Source organism: Pimephales promelas, chromosome 18 (assembly GCF_988280905.1).
Source record: "Pimephales promelas chromosome 18, fPimPro1.hap1.1, whole genome shotgun sequence".
Taxonomy (NCBI): domain Eukaryota; kingdom Metazoa; phylum Chordata; class Actinopteri; order Cypriniformes; family Leuciscidae; genus Pimephales; species Pimephales promelas.
Genome location: NC_142786.1, coordinates 5,003,299 through 5,019,579, shown reverse-complemented (window position 1 = coordinate 5,019,579; position 16,281 = coordinate 5,003,299). Strand labels below are relative to the sequence as shown.

General features: G+C 37.3%; 1 long non-coding RNA gene across 1 annotated transcript; it reads left to right on the top strand.

The window, feature by feature from the left end:
• Positions 1 to 114: 114 nt before the first annotated feature.
• Positions 115 to 15,514, top strand: LOC120485623 (uncharacterized). Its single transcript, XR_005623946.2, has 5 exons — positions 115 to 862; positions 10,628 to 10,731; positions 10,866 to 11,018; positions 13,806 to 13,881; positions 15,121 to 15,514. It is a non-coding gene; the product is annotated as an uncharacterized LOC120485623 (long non-coding RNA).
• The last annotated feature ends 767 nt before the right edge of the window (positions 15,515 to 16,281 follow it).

The window sequence follows — 16,281 nt, the reverse complement described above, 5'->3', positions numbered from 1 at the left end:
TGTATTAAAATAGAAAAATTTAAAACAGGAGTAGTTCACTTTTAAAACACTTTTGCTGAAAATTTACTCACCCCCATGTCATCCAAGATGTCCATGTCTTTCTTTCTTCAGTCGAAAAGAAATTTAAGGTTTTTGATGAAAACGTTCCAGGATTTTCTTCATATAATGGACTTCAATGGGAACCAAACGGTTCAAGGTCCAAATGAGAGTTTCAGTGCAGCTTCAAAGGGCTTTAAACGACACCAGATGATGACGAAGGGACTTATCAAGCGAAACGATCGGTCGTTTCAAAAATAAGTAAAAAAGTTTAAGTTTTATAAGCACAAATGCTCGCCTTGCTCTGTTCTGTGATGAGCGTTCGTGACTCTCCTGTTCAAACTCGTTCATCAAAATGAACAAATCTTTTTTCGAGTCATGAATCGAAGGGTCCTTTATTCATCGTCTGGTGTCGCTTAAAGCCCTTTGAAGCTACACTGAAACTTTAATTTTGGACCTTGAACTGTTTGGTTCCCAATGAAGTCTATTATATGGAGTAAAATCCTGGAATGTTTTCATCAAAAACCTTAATTTCTTTTCAACTGAAGAAAGACGTAGACATCTTGGATGACATGGGGGAGAGTAAATTATCAGCAAAAGTTTTTTTTAAAAGTGAACTACTCCTTTAATTTACAGTAGTGGTGTGTAATGTGTAATATGCTGTGAATATGATGTCTGTGTGTTTAGAACAATATATGTGTTTTTATAAAAGTTATTTGTTATTTAGCAGATGCTTTCTTGCCCAAAGCAACCTCTTATACAGGACAGGCAGTCTGGAAGTGACCTGGAGTGAAGGGATATGCTCCGTGGAATAAAAGAAAAAACAGTGAGTACAGTATTATCATATTATGACACAACCTTTTTGAATCCTTGTTCAGTTTGTACCAGCTTGTTGAATATTGTAACAGGCGGTGAGGCCATAAAGTGCTGCAAGGGTGACATCAAAAACCTGGAAGACTAATTCACCGCTGGTTCCTTCAAAATTTTCAAATGGGTTTTTTTAATAATGGTTTATTTTCTCTTCAGTTTATAAATAAAATAAGTTCTCTGGTAAACATAACTTGACCATACCACTATATTTTATTTTTGCATTCTCTGTTCGATTCTAAAACTAATTAAACTATTCTAAACTTCTAAACTACAATTTTTCCTTTTGATTCTAAAATGAACTCCAATGGCACTGATTGATATGATGACCCGTGCTGGAGTTTAAGAGGGATTGGTTCATGACAGTCAAGGGAACACTGTGGTGACTAGTACAGATTACTGGTCTGGATTGGTACAGATTACTAATCTGGTGGGCTCAGATAATCCACGGCACTACTGACTATCCTCAGAAGAATACTGACCGTCATGGGTAATTTTAGTCAAAATAAGATAGACAGATGAGTTTTATAACTGTATTATTTATCTCCTTAAATACCTTATATAACTGCTTTAATTCCCCCTGTTTTTATTTTGTCTATTTTTTTATGTAAAGCTTTGGAATAACTTTTTTTCCTTGCTTTTATTTTGTGATTATTTCCTCTTTGTAAAGCACTTTGAATTGCCATAGTGTATGAAATGTGCTATATAAATAAACTTTCTTAGCCATACTTGAACATTTTGCTCCACAATGTAAATTACACACCCATATCGAAAATGCATTTTTTTTAACCTAATAAGTAGATAAAACAGCTTGGGGTGAGTGTGCAGTTTACATTGTTCAACAAAACGTTCAAGTATCGTCAATTTATGTTTACCACAGGCTTATTTTACTGATAAATTGAAAAACCCCATGGGAAAATCTCGAGGGAACCATTGGTGAATTAGACTTCCAGGTTTTGACATCATACCTGCAGCACTCTTACATCCTAGATAGGTCCTTGTTCCTATATATATTTCTCAAGATTTCTACAAGATTAAAACTCAAAGCAAAAGATGCCTTAAAAGAACTACATACTATTGTTCGCTATATTTTGTTTTAATGTCATAAGAAGGCTTTTTGTAAGACGAAAGCAAATTATAATCTTCATACACCTCCTTTGCATGTTCGAACTATCAAGAAGCAAATCATAAATTAGTGTCTTCAGCACACCAAGCTAATGTGACTTCAGAAGAATTTAAATATAGTTCATGTGTATTTTTCTTAATCGTCTATTTGTAGCAGAATTTCTCATTGAACTATCTCTTTCACAATGCCACCAAATGCATTAATCTTTAGTCATCTAAATAGTCCAATATTGACGAAGCAAGGCCGTCATCTGCTTACAAAGAGTTTAGAAATAGTTGTTTTGCTTTGTGTTTTACCTTCAAGCCTCAATCATTTTCAAACTACATTTTGAAAACCCCCAGTGTTGTGAATGAGCAATAAAAACAAGTGTGCACCAGAGGGCATCATCGCACAAATATACAAAATGACGGGCAATAAACATGCTTCTAAATTCTGTTAATGGAAATGATTTTTGAGGAACCTTGTGAGTCTGAAACCCATCATGTGCCGCTGAACCCATCAAACCTTGGCCTCACGGCATGCATTAGCATGAGACACTGATTATGTTAATAATTTCACCCACCTTTGGCCTTTTCAGATTATCACTGTCTGATGGGTGAGAGCCTTAAGAGATTGTTGCCTGGAAACAACCTGCGCATTAATTGCCAATAATTCTATGTAATCGGTTCAGAAAGATTGACGCTCTGGTGCTCGTCTGGGTGGTGTCAGTTTAATTAAATGGGATCCCAGGAAAAGTTTCACCTTCCTGGGGAAAACAGCCCATTTTCGCATTAGTATCGGCTTTTCTGTCCGTGTTCATGGGTTGTTCGTTGCATAGCCTTCAGGTCATTACTGCTGGTACTGATGCACTTTCAGTCACCCCATGATGTATCTGATTCCTCACATAACTTGTGCATTGCTTGTGTGGGTGTATTGCTTGTGTGAGTATTCCTTATGTCTGCAAAAACATCTAGTGTGATATACACCTTCTAGCAAAATGTGCTGTGTAACGCGAGAATTAACCTTGTTGGTTCTTGCACGTCAAGCGAATATGCTTGAGTTTCTGGAACTGATGTGTTGATGATTTCCATTACACAAGAGTAGATGTTAAAACTTTATGCTGATTTGTAAATTAAGACGTAGCTTTACAGTAAACTATGCTCCTCCATCCATTTACGCTTCTTTCCATATGGTGAAGTGAATCTCCTTCTGTTCGGTGTTAACGGCTGTAGTGTACTTGGTGCATCAGCACACACAACAGCTGCAACCCCACAGTGAGGTCTCCCCAGTGGAGATTGGATCTCCCCATCTGGATTGAGCCTAGTAGGGGACATCTCTAGGGTCTTCAAGTGGGCACCTTCCATCCTCAGTGTTTCCTCGACTAGCCCATGACACCTCAAGAGGGCTCGACAGTGACTCTGGCGTTCCAGAGTCACCCCCCTCCATTACCCAATCAACTCAGCCAAGCTTACTGGCCTTTACATCCCTCCTACTGCTGAGGTTGCTCCTTCCTTGTAGTTCACATGTGAGCTAACCACAATCTCTCCGCAACCCAGCCATATGCGCCAACCCGTTTGTGCCCCACTGTCTTGGTTAAAGTAGGTTCAGTGGCAACGGTTCCGAATGGCCTACTACCTACCTCAAAACACAATATCTGCCCAAACACCACCCCTCACTCACGCAACAGGAACGCAATTACTATGCAAACTATACAAATAACCCTACAGACTCTTCGAGTTTTTCAAGAATTTCACGAAACCGTAGCGTGGCGGCTTGTACATAGCCAGCCAGAATCTTTCGGTCTCAACCACAGCCAGTTCCTGCTCCTCTCTGCTGCTTCAGATAAGTTCTTTACTGTGCGACGCAACTCTTGGCCACTGAATCCGATGTCTCTGAGGAACCGGGTTTTAGAGTGTGCTACACATCCTCGACAACCCACTTCCACTGGATAAACCTGGACTTTCCATCCTCGCTGTTCTGCTTCAGTGCCCAGATGAGCATACCGCAGTTTCTTCCTCTCAAATGCCTACAGCATCCTCCCATGGTACTGTTAACTCTATGAGTTGAACAATGCGTGCTGATCAGATCGCAAAACAATATCCGGGCAGAGGTTAGTGGTGGCAATCTCAGCTGGAAAAAATAAGCCGTTGATCAAGATCAGCCAGCATTTTCAAGTCCCTAGCAGCTTCCAGTTGTCCTGGGCGAGAATTGGTGTTAACACCTTTCCTTGGTGGTTGCTCGCCTGGGCGGAAGAATATTGTCTTCTGTGTGTAACGTTTTGCTAGAACAGGCGGAAACTTATTGGTCATGTTACGCTTGCCTTCCAATGCTAAAGGCAAACATTGCAGTACTTGGTCATGGCGCCAAGTAAACTGACCTTGGCTAAGAGCCACCTTACATCCTGTCAGAATGTGCCTTAATGTGGCAGGTGATGAACACAAAGGACAAGAGTGACCTCTCCTACCCAGAGGTTTAGGTTCTGCGGTGATGGGAGAACATTATATGTTGACCTGATAAGGAAACTGATCCTACTCTCTTCCATTGACCAAAGTCTTGCAGCTCAATGTTACGCCGGAAGTGATCGCTTGCGTGTGGCGTCACTCAATATTTACACTGAGATTTCAGAAGTTTTACCTTTTACTAAACATATTTAGATATACCAAAATAGTCTTCCATTGCGGTTTCCCGTATATCTAAATATGTTTAGTGAAAGGTAAAACTTCTGAAATCTCAGTGTAAATATTGAGTGACGTCACACGCAAGCGATCACTTCCGGCACATGCGCAGACCGAAGCGCCCGTGCCGTCAGATCATTTTGTCATGGCTATGATTACAAGAGGTAAAACGATATAAATACTGTTCGTTTTCTCACACAAACCGCTCGTTTCGTGTCTTAGGCCATTTAATGTGTACTTACATTTACGAGTCATTAAATCATGTTTAATTTTGACTTCTCTGTACATGCTTTTTGGTGGACCCCCTTAGCCTCCAGTGTATGACTGATAGACAACAACGGTTTGACTGAAAAATGTCAAAATTGAAAATACTGTGGAAACAAAGACGCCTACATCTTGGATGCCCTTGAGGTAAGCTAAAACATATAAAAAATTAATTTCAAAGTGAACTATCTCTTTAAGCCCTTGCCTTTCTCACAGCCTGCTCTACCTCATTCCACTTAGGTGCACAGACCTCCATTTGGTATGTTTATGTAGGAATAAAATCCTAAATTCAGTCTGTTCATCACATAAAGCGATCTTGTCTCTTCAGAGAATTTGGACCAAACCGATCAATTCATGTGGATTCGTTTTACGGTCTCTTTATGAACTTTTTGAAGCGTCAAAGTTGTAGTTGTCAGAGAAAGGACCGAAATCGATCAGATTTCATCAAAAGATCTTCATTTGGGTTCGGAAGATGAATGAATGAAAGTCTTAGGGGTCTGGAACGACATGAGGGGGGAGTAATTTTAGTTACTGTTGCTATGTTCGACAAGCCATGCCGCTGTCACGCCACACCATGTTCTCACGCAGTGAAAAATACATTGCGGAGTAAAGAGTCAAATCCACCAACGTTAATCTACTAACTTTCCTGACTGCTCTGTTGGACAAAAATGGTGTATTTGGCAGATGGCGGATTATGATTGGTCAATCTAACTCCCTGCTAACTCTATAAAACTGTACCTAATTTAGCTAAGGCTGTCTCCTGGTTCAAAACCAGGCCATTCTGTTTTTAACTGAGACTATTTATAAAGCTTAGAAACGTGTTTCATTTTTGGCACTGAATCCAAGTTCAATGCTAATGCATGACTTTTCCTCCCACTTAAAATATTCTGAGCCATTTGAAAGAAAAATAGCCAGGTGTCTAGGAAAAAATCTCATGTTTTAGCTTTGATGCAATTGAACATTTGCAAAATGGTAACAAATTCCTAATCCTTTGTTCATTACGATTGAAGAAATTCTGTAATGCTGAATTTGTGCAGTCAGCAACCCTGTTAAAGGTGCATTAGGAACCATTTGTTGAAATTGGAGTTGGAAAGTGTTTTGTGAGAGCGTTCATTCATAATAAAGGGGATCCTTTGTAATTGTTATTTAGAGAAGTAGGAAAATGGCTTTTGCGAGCCGTGTGGGAGTGAGTCATTAATTAACTTTCAGCAGCCTAATGAAAGACCTCTAAGGAAAGAAACACACTAATGAGATTAACAACGGTGTAAATAAATTAACTTCAGCACAGCCCTATCAGTCACCATTGCCGCTGACACCAATTGCTGTTGTTTAGCAAAATCACTTCCCGTCAGTCTGGCTCTTCTATGGTCTGTTATCATTGCCCTTCTTTTGCCCTTTTAATAGAGATTTTAAATAATGAGCAAAAGTACTTGTTTGTAAGGTTTATGATTGCACAGCCATATTCACTGAATAGATGGTAAAATGTACCATGTCTATCATATCACTATGCCTATTTGTACTTGCAAAGCTATCAATAAATTGACATATGTAAGAGTGAGACTTAAATTAAGCAAAATAAACAGGCTTTGTGTGGATTGTCGAAATGTAGGAAAGGCTATAAAGCAGAACACTGGACCGAAATGACATCTTTAAATGGCTCTTGTTTACAGCGACCACAATTTCAGCTTCATTACCACACCTTTTACACCCTAAAATTAGATTATAGAAATGGCAGGACAGAAAATGTGAAGTAAACAATACAGTTTCTAACATTTTGTATAAGTCGCATGTCAAACCTCAAGAAGAAAACAGTGCAAATATTCAGACGAACTCATCGGTTTTAGGCTGCTCACGATTCCCCAATGCGTTTGTTTTGGAATTTAGATACAATTAGAGGATGACATACAAAAGGTTAGGTTCGTCTTTTATATCTAGTGTCCCAAATTGTAGTACATTTAAAAAGGTCAAAGGTGCTTGGATGGCATACCATATTCAGGTGGATTATTCTGCACTTCCTTTTTGGGCTACAACTGGCTTGTTTCATCCAAACATCAAAAATCAGTGCAGTATACTCTTTATAGTTAGTAGTACACTGTAAAAAATATTGATGGTTTAACTTTAAAAAGTAAGTAACCTGGTTGCCTTAAAATTTTAAGTTCATTGAAATGGAAAAAGTGAGTTAATACAATGAAGGAGAATGATTTAATTATCAGAAACTCAAAATTATATGTTATCTGAACTAAATAAATGATTTAAGTTGATTTGACTAAAGAAAAAATGTGATCACTACACTGTAAAAAAATATTGTTGGTTTAACTTAAAAAAGTAAGTAACCTGGGTTGCCTTAAAATTTTAAGTTGATTGAACTGGAAAAAGTGAGTTTATACAATGAAGGCGATTAATTTAATCATCAGAAACTCACAATAATAAGTTATCTCAACTAAATAAATTATTATAAAGTTGATTTGACAAATATGTTGTGATAACAAATCTTGAAAATATTTTTTTACAGTGTAGTAGCATGCAAATTGGTCTTATCTAACATTAGCAGTCCAGAAGGCTGCTGCTTAAACTCCAATATAGTCATTGATTCATGAGTTCAGAGTTGAATGAGTTAACCATCATCAAGTCATTATTGGTGTAGTTCACGTGGACTCTTGGCTCTTCCTAATAAAAATGCCATGCGTGGTTGTATGTCATTTCAAATTCTGCACATTTTCATTCAGAGTAACGCTCTGATCGTGACCCCAGATCGCACCTCGACAATCTGTTCTTGATGAATGAATTTATTGTTGCTGATCTTGTGTCTCTCGCCCATCAGTATTTTATTCTCAATCCACTGAACTCCAGACAGAGAAATGGATATGCATTCGTTATTGTACGCATCAGAGAATATCTTTTAAACATTTCTGTGATAAAGAATAGCATGAATATATCTTGAACATAACGTTGTTTATAACAGTATATTATTTTAGAGCAAATCAGGCAAATTATAAAGACATTGCAGAGAAAAATGTCAGTTTGATGTTTTTTCAGTCAAGACAATTATAGACTGTAAATGACGCTATGACGCTAGAAATGATGCTATCTATGATGAATGTTCATCTTGTAAGTGTTTTAATTTGCTTCACTCTTATGAGTAAGTTCTTGTGGAAACAAAAAGACTGTCTGCAGGATTTCAGATGCACCAGAAAAGACCTGAATGATCATGAGCATTTGTTGTACCCGTTGAATCATCTAATACAGTGGTTCTTAACCTTTTAAAATGCAAAGTAGTCTAAAACAAAATTCAAAGGCTCCATGGGTTAATTAGCAGAAGTTATTACCTCTTACCTGCGCGTGACGTCATTTAACGCCACTCCTGCATTGTTGAACCAATGTGGTTCAAAACGACAAAGGTGCGACCATGTTACTACGGTTTTGGGAAACAATCGTGACTAGTTGGTTCGTTTCTTGAACAATGAATTGCACTATGGTAGATTGTTGTACGGAAATTGGGAAACACACCCCAGGTTGAGAACCACTGGTCTTATGCGTAACACTTAAAATAGTGTTAAAAAAGCTTAAAGTGTAGCTGGTGTACAAGCTTTCAGTGATAAGTCACAGTCTTGTGCTTTTCTGTCTGATGATTTTGTTTACCAAGCAACTATAAACCTTTGGGATTTATCAAGCATTTCGACAAAAAAAAAGTGCCATGGTAACTACATTTTCAGCCAAAAATCCATAGTAACTGCATTTATTTTCATTACTAGAACACCAGGGCTAGTTTTTTTACATTTAAGTTTTACTAAGGTATAATTATGGATGCTTATGTGAATTCAAAGCCCTCCCTAAAGTCTGTAGATATGGATAAAGTTCATCTTTCAAGACAAGGCCAGAAACATGTTAATTAACTTGCTCAAGATTCGGGTTACTCTTTATTTTGAGGTGGCGTAGTTACATTGTAATTACTAAAATAATTATGAAAATGTACTTAAGAGTTAGGGTTTGGTTTAGGGTTAGTTTATTGTAATTATGCATAATTTATCTAAGTACATCACCTTAAAATAAAGTTTTACCAAGATTCTCTTCAAACTATTGCTTTGTCACAAATTTAATTGACCTGATTATAATAAAACCTTAAAGTAGTTCACTTTTCAAAAAACTTTTGCTGATAATTTACTCACCTCCATGTCATCCAAGATGTCCGTGTCTTTCTTTCTTCAGTCGAAAAGAAATTAAGGTTTTTGATAAACATTCCAGAATTTTCCCCATATAATGGACTTCAATAGGAACCAAACGGTTCATGATCCAAATGAGATTTTCAGTGCAGCTTCAAAGGGCTTTAAACGACACCAGACAATGAATAAGGGTCTTATCTGGCGAAACGATCGGTCATTTCAAAAATAAATAAAAAAGTTTGTTAGCACAAATGGTCGCTTTGCTCTGTTCTGTGATGAGCGTTCTGTGTGACTCTCCTGTTCGAACTCGTTCATCAAAATGAACAAATCTTTTTTCGAGTCATGACTCGAAGGGTCCTAGATAAAACCCTTATTCATCGTCTGGTGTCGTTTAAAGCCCTTTGAAGCTGCACTAAAACTCTCATTTGGACCTTGAACCGTTTGGTTCCCAATGAAGTCCATTATATGGAGAAAATCCTGAATGTTTTCATCAAAAACCTTAATTTCTTTTCAACTGAACAAAGAAAAACGTCGACATCTTGGATGACATGGGGGCGAGTAAATTATCAGCAAACGTTTTTTTAAAAGTGAACTACTCCTTTAACGTAAAAAGACCTGTGAAATACGCGCTATAACACTGAGATTTGGTTGTTGAAGTGTTTTGTCATTACGTGAAAATTCATATCCTTAATCCTAACTATGAGCAATGAGGAGATTTAATTCAATTCCATTTTAGAGGTGTCTATCGCCAAGTTAATAATAACAACACTGTTTTTTTTTTATTTGGTGGATGCTATGGTTATAAAGTTTTTTAAAAAATGGTAAAAAGTCATAATATTATGGCAACGTGACGAAGATCAACTGAGATTAAGAAGATTAACTGCACTTTCTTTCTCATTCTCTAGAGATGACAGAGGCTGATGGCAGAAAGAGTAGGAGATGCGTTATCAAGGGTTATCAGGCGATTTGTAAGAACATGCTCCGGTTGTAAAAAAAAAAAAAAAAATCCATCGTTGTTTAAATCAACAAAGCAGTGTCTCAGATATATTTCACTGATATGGGGTTCGAATGCGGAGCTGTGGCTGTGCATTACAGTGGAAAAACTTCAACAAAAGCACTCCTATCTAAGATCTCATATCCTTCGGGATGTTTGTCTTTTGTACGTCGTTCATTAATTTCGTTCACATTGACTGCGGAAATTACACCTGTATCGGTGTCCACGAGGCCTTTCATTTTAAGCTGGCGTTTTCTGCGCGACGGTCGATGGTACGGAACGATATCATCGGCTTAACTTGATCTGATCATTCAATACGAAAGGATTCACAGAGTGAGACTGACAGAAGAACACGCATATTTCTTTGTTTTTATTTTCATTTTGGGTGTCATTGTCTTTGCTGTACATATGCTTGCGGGGGTGTCTAGCGACGTCCAACGCCAGAGTGTTGCGAAATGGCCATCTGTCTACAATGTCTGTCAATACACAGTACACAATCCAATACTAAAGGCAATGTAATTCACAGGAGGCCTTTCACACCTCTAGACTCCAAAGGGATCGACGCAGGTTTGGATCGTGTCACTAAGCCACCATTCATCCCCTCTGAACGTGTGCGCGGCATGATAGCGGGTATTTAGCACTCATAAAACCAATCCTGTTATGTGGATGTGTGTGTTGTTCTGATTCACTCATTATCTCTGTCCCACATTACTTTCATGTTCACTGTACTTGGTTTATTGTTTGTGCTTCTGTTTTTTTTCCAGGTCTGCTGGGATGGGTTGTAGGCTAATTCCTTCTTGTTCCTCACCCTTTTGGCAGCTGTTTGGATCCCTGGAGGAAGTTCACCTGTAAACTCCTGTTACACAGCATCAAATACGGCTCTACAACATCTGCTCAGCCACAATAGTGATTTTAAAGTAGGATTTCAAATAGCAACTGTGAGACATGAGATGCTGCATTTAAATGTTTTTTATAGTTATGAACTAAAGTATCTTAGCCATGATAAAACCACTGTAATGCACAGGCTCAAAAAGCTTCACAGCGATTTACTAAATAGCATTATTATTTACATTTACATCAAATATTTACATAATCTACAAGAAGTATTGTCAATTCATCGCAAAATAATTGTTCATTAGCTGGATGCAATATTAATGTCAAATAGGAACAAAAATCGTTGTCAGTGACAAACCAATAGACTGTCAATTAAATAAAAAATTTTATTAATCAAATTATATTTTCATTGACTTAAATTATATGGCATGTTAGTAATATTAATGGATATGATATGACAAAACAAAATATGAACTAAAGTTGGCACATTTTTAAAAGTTGCCAGCCACCGCCAGTATTTTTGATGATAATAAAAAAAAAATATATCATGGCCCCCTGAAAATATATATGAATATCTGAACATGCAATATATCGAAAGAAAGAACAAAGCATAAAACAAAAAAGCTCATTTTATTCTAGTTTCATGCATGGCATCAAGTTTAATAAAAAAGCAACATTGAAAAAAAACTTGTTTTTCTACACCCAGATCGGATTCAGAAGCCCACAAAGCTTGTACATTTCATTCGGTAACATTAGGTTGTTTTGATTTATATGCTGTATAATGTTGATGATTGCGTTATTACTTATGCTATCGCTTCAATTCAATTCAATTCAATCTTTATTTATATAGCGCCATTACAACACCCAGAAAGGTGCACAAAGCGCTTTCCATAAAATACATAAAAAGATAACAGTATATAAAAATTGCAAGATAAAGCTAATCAAAGCAATCAACAAAATAACTAACACAACCACTAAAAACAAAACAAATGATTACGTGTTAAAAGCCTTCCTGAAAAGAAATGTTTTCAATTGTGATTTAAAAACACTAAACACAGTTATGTTACGTAGGGTAGCAGGTAAGGCATTCCATAAAGTAGGACCCTGGATGGCAAAAGATCGGCCTCCAAACTTTTTGTATCTACACTTGGGGATAATCAAAGAGGTGCTCTGAGAGGAGCGGAGGGTTCTGGCAGGTTGGTATATAGTGAGCAGCTCAGAGAGGTATGCCGGGGCCAGACCATTAATGGCCTTAAAAACAAACATGAGGACCTTATACTCCACCCTATAACGTACCGGGAGCCAATGAAGTGAACAGAGGACGGGGGTGATATGAGTATGTTTATGGACATTTGTAAGGAGACGGGCTGCTGCGTTTTGAACCATCTGAAGACGGTTGAGAAGAGATTGGTTAAGCCCAGTGTAGAGGGCATTACAGTAATCTAGCCTTGAGCTGATAAATGCATGAATGGCTCTTTCTAGATCAGCACGGGACAGGAATGATTTCACCTTACTGAGGAGCCTCAGCTTAATTGTTTCTGCTTCTTTCGTCTGTGTTTTTGATCCTGAGATCTGTTCTCATTCAGAAGGTTTGTAATAGCATTCCCTACCGTACAACAGTGAAAACACAGAAAACTGGAAATTTCCTTCGTTGTCTCATAAATGATGGAAATGAATATTAATGGAAGTCAATGGGGCAAAAACAGCCACGAACAGTAAATGGGGGAGAAAAAGTTAAAATCTGATGCTGCACAAAAACTAACAATGCATCAAAACCAATGTTGTTGTCCAAGACTGTGATAAAAGGTAAAAAAAATCCTGTCCACAATCATATTTTATATTGAAAACAAGTCATTTTGTGTGTTTTTTTCCCCAAATCAGTGACATCATTTATGAATTTGGCAATTAAAGAGTTAAAATCCTGAATTTTTTTGAAACATTTAGTAGTTTTGATCAGGACTGAGGTCGGTTAATAGATTTATGCAAAAAAAAAAATGAATTTTTTTTTTATCTGATACATTTTTACAGCAGTTTTTAGCCACAAATATAACGAAAGGGTAGTGAATTTGCCCAGAGTGTACTGTTGAGTTTAAAAAAAAAAAATATCAAAGCATTTTCCCAAAATATGTGTCAAAATAAGACGTGTCACCAAAAATCATTCCATTTGCTGAAACAAGGAAAAAGTTGTGGCCAAATTAAGACTAAAAAATACCCGATAGTGGCTGAAAAAAGCCATAACAGCACATAAGGGTTAAACTGTTGTACAGTCACATTTAGGTGTTTACTGTAGGTTGGTTTGCTGTTCTTCAGGCAATGCTAACAAAATTTTTAAATAACTGGAAATCAAGCATGCTAGTTAATTTACCAAACTTGCTTTATATTTATGAGCATTGAGTCGTGAAGTGAGATGTAATTGTGAAATTACTGGTTCTTTATTTCACTCTTATGCCATGATCTGGGCAATAAGAGCATTTTTCATCACGATTCCCTGATTACACATCACTTTACACACTCGGGCTGTCATTTTGTCTTGTCATAATAACCGTCTGAGTTTTCCTCTATTTAAGGGCTAGCCTGCATGCTCATAATTTAGCATAAAGTGCAATTCACAGTGATAATTAGCATGTATTTATTTTTAAATTGTGTCCCCAATGAAAGGTGTGGACACAAAGCACACATTTGGCACTTTTTTTTAAGAAACTGAATTAATAAATGAAGATATACATATAGTTTGGCCATAAACAGACAAAATCGTGGCACTATTCAGATGTTGTGTTAAAATAAAGTGACTCCTTTATTCATAACCCAAGTGACTCATCAATGTTAATTTCTTAAGATTCTTGTCTAAGTCTTTGATTTGTTTGTTGCAGGTATAGCTCTGAATACTGTAGTATTAAGGTCCTTCTCGGGTGATCTGATCAGAGGTGGACAGCACGATATAGGCAGGTATGAACGATCACTGAAACCACATTTTGAGTTGAAAACTGTACACAGGAGATGTATGTTACTATCAGGTGTAAACCGAAATCTTTCTCGCCTGACCACTTGTGATCAGACCAGCCGAGGCGGATTTTAATCCCAGGTGTAAACAGGGCACACGGCTTATCTCCATCATCCTCTCATCCGTTACCAGTGTCAGGAGAGCAGGCTCTGTTTGTTTCTGTCCAAGCCTGTCGGAGCACGCATGCTGCAGTTCTTCACAAAGCCATTGCAGGATGTAGGATGTAAGAGAGAGCAGAGAAAATGCTGTGACACAATCACAGCCAATCAGAACATGATTGATGTTTAAGCCGTATTCACATCTTGCCAGGATTACAGGCATGAATAACAGCAGTTATTCTGCTGGTAGGTGCCAAAATTGCCCCATTATGCAGGCAAAAGGCATGTTTTATTAATGACCATTCAAAAGTAGGTCTGTTTGGAGAAAATGCATTGGAATACATGCCTCATGCTCAACAGTAATACTGTATGTGAAATATTATTTAAGAAAAAACTAATATGCTGATTTGATGCTCAAGAAACGTTTACTATTATGCCGAACACAGTTGTGCTGCTTAATATTTTTGTGGAAACTGTGATGCATTTTTTTCAAGAATATTTGATAAATAGAAAGGTCCAAAGAACAGGATTTATTTGAAATATAAATCTTTGCAACATGAATATTAAATCGAACTGTTTTACAGTCACATTCTGGTATTTACTGTAGGTTGGCTTGCTGTTCTTCAGGCAATGCTAACAAACTTGGCTTCTTTGAGTATTTTAAAAGAACTGGAAATCAAGCATGCTAGTTAATTTAATAATATAAATATAAAATGTGATTTTTAAAATTAAATAAAATTATATATAATATAATGTGGCCTTTTTAAATAAAATATACATTTTCGTTACAAAAAAAGAAACGTACTGACCCCAAACCTTTGAACGGTACTGTAAGTCAGTAACAAAGTTATAATAGCAGATATTTCATCAGGGTTTTATTTTAACTGTGAGAAATAGACTTGCATTTTTCACTTTCTGTGGCAAGGAGCCACATATAGTGTGATCAGACTAGTCACATGACATTTATGGCTTTGTAAAAAAAAAAAAAAAGGCCGAAATAATTTTTTCTGGAACAGAGTACGGCGGTAACCGAGCGATTGTTATGAATGTGATGAATGGGAATGCTTAATGGACGATATTTTCCAGGTATATTGAACTCCTCAGAAGAGAGGCTGTCAGAAGTCCAAACAGAAGCCATGTTTGAGGGTCCCACAAGAAGACCACTGAAAACGTCAAGACGTCCATCTTTGTGTCGCCTTACAGTATCTGTTCCAGCCTACAGCCATCTCTTCACTGGTCATGTTTTATGGTCAACATGCAGGCAGGTTTTCGTGCAACGCTTCGAGCTGTGCTACAAGTCATCTCCTGTCATTTGAGATAGGGACCATCCCTGCCATATGCAACAAGCACACTTCATCCAGACAAGCACAGATGCAAAGGATTGTGGAGGAAATACAGGAGTGGACAGAAGGAACAACACTGGCCCATAAGTAAGTGTGCACTCAACATTTAGTTGCCATGACAGCAGTCATTTAACTAATGATTGGAAGTGAAATAAGAGGTTATGATTATGATTAAGGTCACTTCATAACAATATGACAGCGGCGTTACTCACAGGCAGCAGAGAGATCATTTGTTGGCAGAATTGCTTACGGAGTGACCGCTTTGAGTGTCATTTCACATGTATGGAGGTCAGTCAGTAATGTCAATAATGGTCTTGTGTCAGTCACATTATAAATTATACTAATGATAATGCCATTGCTAATGATTAGTTTCTGTGACACAAGCATTATGCAGTCATTTGAGCTGATGCTTGCTGTATATGCAGTGGTGAACAATCTACAAATACTTGATTTTAAAAAATCATTGCGGTACTTTTAAGGGACAATGTGTACTTTATGTATTTTATTATTTTAAATCAATATTTTTATTCATAAATATGTCATCAATGGTGTAAAATTATCTGACTTATCGTAAACGAAGAATTTATGATCTATATATACTGTATATGGGACGGTAGATCCACGGAGGCTTCCATGTAGTTCCGCAATATTGAAAAACTATAATAGGAGAGAGGGACAAAAAGTGCTAGGCTAACGCGTTTCCACAATGCGTTTTAGTTCAGAGCCAGCGTGACTGAAATCAGCAGAGCAGTGAGAGGCGCTTCATGGCACCGGCAAGTTTAAAAGGCTGCATTGCAAATCCTCGTCACCAGAAAGGTCCAAAATACATCGGAAAAGGAAATTACAAAAAACATGAGTTAATGTCGATTTTTTTTTTTTTTTTTTCCAGGTGAGAAAGATTTCA